At 44.8% G+C, this 7,608-nt stretch overlaps 1 long non-coding RNA gene across 1 annotated transcript in view; it reads left to right on the top strand.

The window, feature by feature from the left end:
• The window catches only part of LOC141374879 (uncharacterized), a 43,106-nt gene that overhangs the window by 34,989 nt on the left and 509 nt on the right, over positions 1–7,608 (top strand). The gene's annotated exons all lie outside the window — the stretch shown is intronic.

The raw sequence follows: 7,608 nt of genomic DNA, 5'->3' as shown, positions 1-7,608 counted from the left end.
TTTCTTTCTTTCTTTCTTTCTTTCTTTCTTTCTTTCTTTCTTTCTTTTTCTTTCGTATTCCTCTAGAATCTTTTTATGTTGCTGATTATGAAAGCAAGGGAAACTTTGGACCACTTCGCACTTGGGTTGGGGTACCCATTTGTGAATCAGGACATATCCCCACATGGATCACAGGAGAAAATTGCTGTAGTCTCTGGAATGTTTCCAGATGGTAAAACAATTGACGTGATCCTAAAAAACGAACACCAGTTGTTGCATTTGGTTTCAACATTTTTGTTTTATTTTCTGCACTGCCTGCCTTTCTCCATTGAGCCATTTCCATTTCTCCAGGATGCATAATGCTTACCTTTAAAGGTGTGATCTCCCAACACTTCATTCCCTGGATGGGTTTCTTTTTAACAAGCTAAAACAGACATAACTGGGGCACTGTTTCAGGCTGATATGACAAATGTGAAACTGAAGAATATTGAAAGCCACTCAAAAACTGGTTTGGTAAAAGACAGTGTTGTATAATGAAACCAAATGCACAGATCGGAATTTTAAAAAGAAATCCTAGTGTGAAGATAAAAGAACATGAAAGATAATAAATGTTGAAATGATACACCATCTAATGGTATCCTGTCAAGGAAGAAAGATAATATGATAACTTACAGAGCATCCCTGAGCCTCTATAGGTACTTGACCTATAGTTTGCAGGGAAACAATCTTTTTGTTTCATCTGGCTCATATTAAAAATAGGAAAAACAAAACCAGCATTTTTCCCCCACTCTCACACAGATGGTGGAAAAATCCATGCAATTTTTAACTGTCTGAAATTCTTTAAAGCAATATAAGACAGAAAGAATTATTAAATCACTTTTCCATTTCATATAATGAAAAACTGCAGTACCTCAGTGGGGCTGGGGCCATCAATTTTGGAGCAAGTGGGTGCTCCAATTGGTCCAGCAGGCCAATCAATCACCTGGCAGTCCTGGGTCCCTATCTCTGAAGTCATCTTGCTGTAGCAAAAAGGAATTTAGAAAATAATCATACTAAAGTCAGACTGCTCATTAGCATTGATATCATTCATTTTCGAGGTTTACTTCATATACAACTTAACATATATGACATCCATGGGGGGATTTGAGGGTGTATCTACATTCATTCACCCATTTATTAATTTGTTCATTCATTCATTCAAAAAATAATTAGCAAGTGACTCTCCTGGGCACTGGGGATCTATGCCCTGTCCTTGAGTTAATGGCCCCCTGGGACGGAGCAATGGACAAATAAATGACTACAATGTGTCTTAACAAATTGTGCATTCGATGTTATGTATGATGTTGACATTATTATGTATACTTGTTCATTTCTGGGTACTCTGGGACAAAATCAGAAATGTTACAAGGGCAGCTCACTTCTGTTTTATTTACAGAGGGAGTGATGACTGTTCTATCTTTTATTTACTTCTGAGTTTGGACTTGCCTCTAATACGAAGGATATTTGATGCAGCTTATAGTACCACATTTTTAATATTTTAGCGAATTTGGTTAAGAGAAGCCATTTGCTCATTGGGAGAGAACCTGGTTGGAGAGACTTACTGAAAATGATGTGTCTCCCGGATTTGCGGATTCCCGTGGTACAAGTCTCTAGGGGTAGAAAGCATTGCCTACTGACATGGCCCCTCTCCCCTTGGACCTCTTGTAATGGCGAGAGTGAAGATGATAAGAACATAAATTGTTTTTTGTGTACAAGTTAAAGAGTAGCCTGCCTTGATCAGACTGCTTGTCTTCTGAATTTGAAGGGATTGTGGTGTTTCCCTCACATGCCAGGAAACAGGCCTCTGTGATTCCCGAAAAGGCAAGAGAGAAGGGGAGAAAAGATGTACAATTAGGAACCTACCCTGACAACACGGTGGCCTATGAGGCCCAAGAAGAAAGAGAGAGCTCAAGGATTCCTTGTGGAAAAATACGGGAAGGAAGCTTTAGAACCAGGATGCAATGCCTCCCCTTAACACTCAAGCCTTCAGGAAAGGAGCATTGGACAACATCTTAAGGATGAAGAGCTTATAAGAACTGTGGGCTGTAAACTGGGAACTAGGTCCTTTATGGGGTTATTAAGGAGGAGGGCATTCCAGAAGCCCGGTAACTTGGTGGACACTTGGGCACAGGTGGCGAGGTCACTGCTAAAACAGTGTTAGTCAGTCAGTTCTTTGGGTAGAGAGGAAGGGTGACTCTGGAGGTTATGTCGGAGTCTGGCCAGCTAAGAAGTGCTCTTGACCACACCACAGCAAGGGCATGAAATCTGATTGAGGCCTGGTTGCAAGGCCAACGGAGGAGACGCGGGTAGGGCCCTGCGGGCTGTGTCACTCACGTGCATTATAGTTGCTCACTGGTGGCCTGCTTTCTGGGGTGGTGGTGGGGGATTGTGTCTTAGAAACAACACTATCTTCCTAAAGGGACCTCAGGGACAGATACCTAACTGGGCCCTTTCTTTGGAAACTTAGTCACCCCACAGGGGTGTTCAGGAAGGCATAAATGGGGCTCTTTCTCCCAAGAACATTTGCATTGAAAACTGTCAATTTAAAGCAGTCTGTTCATCCATTCAGCACAAAGGAGCACCTACAGTGGGCAAGGCATATGCCACGTACTGGGGGTGCATATGTTACGAGATGTTGTCACAGCCCTCAAGGAGCTCCCATCGAGTGAGGAGAGAGAGGAGCAGGGTCAGATCCTGGCCCTGAAGCTGCAAACTGTACTGGCGGGGGGATGCCGAGGTATGATGGGGGCACAGCTGGAGGTGGAGGCTCTGGGGGCACAGGGAAGACTTGTTGAGTCTCCAACAGAGCCAGGAGGGAGCTGGGTAGGGGAAGGTGTGTTGCCTGGGTCAGGTGCAGGGTAAATGACTCCCCAGCCCAGACAACTCTCTGGACAAAGGGAAGAAGGGAGGCACCCTGGCCGGCCACCTATGGGAGCCATTTTCTCATGCTGACTGTCTTGGGTTCCCTGGCAGCAAGTAGCCTTTCTCCTGGGGCCTCCTTCCCCCGACCCTGCAATAAACAGACCATGAAATAAACACGTGGTCCCTTCCCAGCTCCATCTTATACTTGTTCACAGGGACAAGTACAATTGCAAGGTGGGGCTGGGCTGGAGTGAGCCAGCCCTGTGCACAGGGGATGTTCAGACCCATATGCAGCAGCCTGCAGCACAGACCTTCTTTCCATGTCTATTGTCCCGGGGTGCTGAGGGGACACTAATCCGGGCGAGTTGCGCGGGCCGCCTACCTGCCGGCCGCCTTGCCACCCCGGCCGTGTGATCCTGTGCTCTGCGCCCGGGAGCACCACAGCACAGGCAGCGGCAGACTATTTCTGCCTCTGCTTGCCAAGGAAGATAATAACCCTCAAGGAGGGGATTTCACAGCTCTTTGAATTGAGTTGCATGTTTGTTCTGGGTTATTTTTTCTGTTTCCTAATATAACACACGTTGCTATTGAGTCAATATTGATCCTGTTGCAGTCGGCATTAGTGAGGAGGAGACCGAAAAATAATCAGCCAGGTAGTCAGGTCTGTTTTGCAGGGCTGGAACGGAGCGTGGTGGGGGCCTGGTTAGGATGGGGGCCATGTCCATGCTGCAGACGATTCAATCAACACTTCGGTAATCACTAGGTCCATTGTGGTCCCTTATAAAATACAAATCTTCCTGGCACAACACCATTTTTTGGGCATCTGTAAATCAGTCTATAATGTAGATCCAGGTCATGTGTATCAGCAAGTAGAAATCGCCTTTGCGTGTGTGTGTCGGGGAGGTGGGGGGTTAGTGCTGTCTGTAAATTGAATTATGATTAGATTATTTGGTGATGCGATAAAATCCTCATGAATTAAAACGCTGCTAATGTTGAAGGAATGGTACCTTTCCACCAAGGATGAGCTTTATCTACATAAAGAATTTGGCAAACAAATTAATAGTGTAATCAAGTTTACAAGGGTAATGAACCTACTGTTTTCAAGTTCTCAAGCAGGGTACTAGTTATTTATGTTATTTTTCAGAACCATGGAGCCCAAGGTCATTAAGTGTGACTACTCCCATTTAACCCCTTCTACAATGTCCCTCCATCCCATATTGGCTACTCCAGGGCTGGGCCAGGTGGGCAGGTGCTCACTGCCTTACAAGGTAATCTGCTCTATTTGGAGAGCTCCAACAGAAAGGATTTCAGTTCCTTACTTTTAGCCATGGGCCCTATAAAACAAGCCTAATTATTCTTTTAGGTGTTTGCAGATGTAAATATTTGTGTGCTTTTACCTGCACTTAGAACCCAGAGTCAATGATCGCAACCCTGCTTTCCCTTGCCCTGATCCAACCTAATGTGTAAACTGCTGTCCACATGTGTATCCTTTTCAATATTCATGTAACCTGTGACTTCGAGCACTGTTGAAAAACTTGCTGCCGAATGATATTTCTTCAAAAATTTTCTTTAATTTGGACCAGCCTCTAATGCAGACTGATCTTCTTCCTGGATTTACCAGAATTAGTGAGATGGAGTGGCACTGTGATTTCCAAATGGGAAGATGAAATCAGTCCTACGATGTTCTGTGTTGGTGTTAGTCAGACAAGACTACATCTTCTTGAAGACTCTCTGGAGGAAGATGGTGTCTAAATGCATGAATAAATTAAAAAGCTTATAACAAGCCAGGTAGACCTCCCCATCAGACCCTTGACAGTCCATGAAGGTGGGACTAACACTCCTGCTGCTTTAGGCAATTGCTCTGGACTTCTCCCTCTGCCCCATCCTATCCTAAACTCATTCTCCCATCTGCTTGACCAATTAGGTTTCACTGGCTCTCAATTTCCTGATTCTAGGTCCCAGATTGTCTCTGATTCTGATTTTGCCCCTTGTCTTTAATGCTGTTCATCTCTGTGGTTGTTGGTATTGAGATCTGGCCCAATTATTCCTCTACTCCCAAACCAAGTAGACTGTGTTCAAGCCTGGCACCCCATTAAAGAAGGGATTTGATCATCGCACATATTTCTTCCCACACCATGTCCCCAAGGCTAATATACGAGGCTGCTCTACCCCCCTCCTGCAGTATCCAGTCCGCTGACAGGTCCACATTCACCATTACCACATTACCAAGCAGAGAAAACACAAGTTCATTTTAATTATGGAAGAACCTTTGATGGGATGTAGTATGATGTCACTTAAAGTGACTAAAACAATGGGCAATGGCCTGTGCCCGCCTGATCTTTTTCCTGGGCATGACAGGAAGAGGTTGTTGCTGGGATTATCTCATTTTGCAGAAGAAATGGAGGCTGCTAGAATTTAAGAAACCTGCCTGGGATTATACACACATACTTAACAAAAATAGAAATAAGGTAAGTCTTATACATTTTAATTTCTAGTAGTACGTAGCATTACTAATTTATCGTCAGTAAAATCATCTAGATTTATAGACCAGTTTAGATGGCACCTATTGCCTTTATGTCTTTCCATTAAATAATGGTTAGTTATATATCTATATATTTATACCATACCTTGTCTCAAAACGATTTTGAAGTGGTTTCAATAATACAATAGTACCTTCAAAAATAAAATTACAATAAGAAGCAGAACATGGAATTTAAGGATATAAAACGTTTAGTTCAATAAATGGTTGTAATGGACTATGGGGTAGTGATGGTGGTAGAGGTGTGGTGAAGGTGTTAGTGGCTCCGGAAAATTATGGGGGAAGTGGAGATCATGAGGTGGTATTGTTGTTTGTGGTGGTGGTAGAGGTAGTGAAGATAGTCCTGGTCCTGGTATTGGTGTTGGTGGTGGATTTGGAGGATATGGTCATGGTGTTGGTGGTGGAAGTGGTGGAGATAGTCTTGGTGTTGGTGTTGGTGGTGGAGATGGAGGAGATGATTCTGGTGCTGCTGTAGGTGTTGGTGGTGGAGGAGATGATTCTGGTGTTGGTCTTGGTGGTGGAGGTGGTGGAAGTATAGGAGATGGTCCTGGTGTTGTTGTTGGTGGTGGTGGTGTAGGAGATGGTCGTGGTGTTGGTTTTGGTGGTGTAGGAGATGGTCCTGGTGTTGGTTTTGGTGGTGGAGGAGATGATTCTGGTGCTGGTCTTGGTGGTGGAGGTGGTGGAGGTGGAAGAGATGGTCCTGGTGTTCGTGTTGGTGGTGGAGGTGGAGGAGATGATCTTGGTGCTGGTGTAGGTGCTGGTGGTGGAGGTGGAGGAGATGATCCTGGTGCTGGTATAGGTGTTGGTGTTGGAGGAGATGATTCTGGTGTTGGTCTTGGTGGTGGAGGTGGTGGAGGTGGAGGAGATGGTCCTGGTGTTGGTCTTGGTGGTGGAAGTAGTGGAGATGGTCCTGGTGTTGGTGTTGGTGGTGGAGGTGGAGGAGATGGTCCTGGTGTTGATGTTGGTGGTAGAGGTGGTCTTGATGGTGGTATGGAGGTAGTGGTGGTGGTATGGTGGTGGTATTGGTAAGAGTGATGGCAGTATGGAGGTGGCTATTAACCGTAAGCAAAGCAACCACAGCAAAAGGAAAAGAAGGGCCAGGAAAATTATGGTTTAGCCAGAAATAAAGTTAGTAGATTGGAGGTGAAAAGGAAAAACTGGAGTTAGAAGAAAAGGAAGTGGGAAATGTTTGTTCTACCTTCTATCACAACTGAGATATAAAGTGGGCTGGGTTCTCAGCGGTCTAGCCAGTGGGAAGAGCTATAATAGTAATAATGTTGACTAATATTTAGTGAGTGCTTACTATGTGCCAGATGGTATTGCAAAGTACCTTAAATGAAGATCTCATTTGATTCTTATAGCAACTCATGAAATAGGCTTCTATTATTATTCACACTTACCAGATGAAGAAATGGAGCCACAGAAAGGTTTAAGCCACTTGATCAATGTCATCCTGGTAGCAAGTGGTGGAGTCAGGGTTCTGTCTACAGCTCAAATTCTTCACCGTAGAGCTTTGGGGAACATGACAGCAAGTGAGCTGTGTACACAGGGCTGACCAGCACCCAAGGTGGAGGGTAAAGAAGACCTCGTACTTGCACTTACTCTTGGTTTATAAAGACTCTGTCCTAAATATTGAGGTGAAGAGTCCAGGGAGAAGTCTGCAGCCGCAGTTCAACTCATGAGCCTTTAATCTTCAAGTGCACAGAGAACCAGCTCCTCATGCCTGCCTGGTTCTTGTACGTGCAGCGCTGTTCGTATGTGCAGAGCTTGTGCCTGGGTGTAGACATCTGTAATAAGAATGTGGTCTGACAAAAAGTGTTAGCTGGTTTCCATTTTCACAGATTGAGCAATGGAGCATTTTTTAAAAAGAAATTTTGATGTCCTGTTGATGTTTGTGGTCTGAGCTGTCCGTTGTTACCCACATTACTGGCCATCCGTTCTCAGGCCCCTTTTGGGGATGTCTGTGTGTGATTTCGTGGTTCTGCCCTTCTTTGCTGCAAACTCTTCGTCTGCCCCATCTGAGCAGGCTTGGTGATGGCCCTGACATGTTGGCTTTCACGCATGCTTTTATAATTATCTCCCCTTCCCCCGCCTTACCATGAGCACATATGCGCCCGATGTCTATTTTTGCTCCTCATCTCCTGTGTGTGTGTGTGTGTGTGTGTGTGTGTGTGTGTGTGTGTGTGTGT

This window comes from Callorhinus ursinus, unplaced genomic scaffold, assembly GCF_003265705.2.
Source record: "Callorhinus ursinus isolate GAN/ISIS: 27379988/994484 unplaced genomic scaffold, GSC_fseal_2.0 scaffold2, whole genome shotgun sequence".
Lineage (NCBI taxonomy): Eukaryota > Metazoa > Chordata > Mammalia > Carnivora > Otariidae > Callorhinus > Callorhinus ursinus.
The sequence above is the reverse complement of the archived record's forward strand: the minus strand, read 5'-3'. Positions and strand labels throughout refer to the sequence as shown.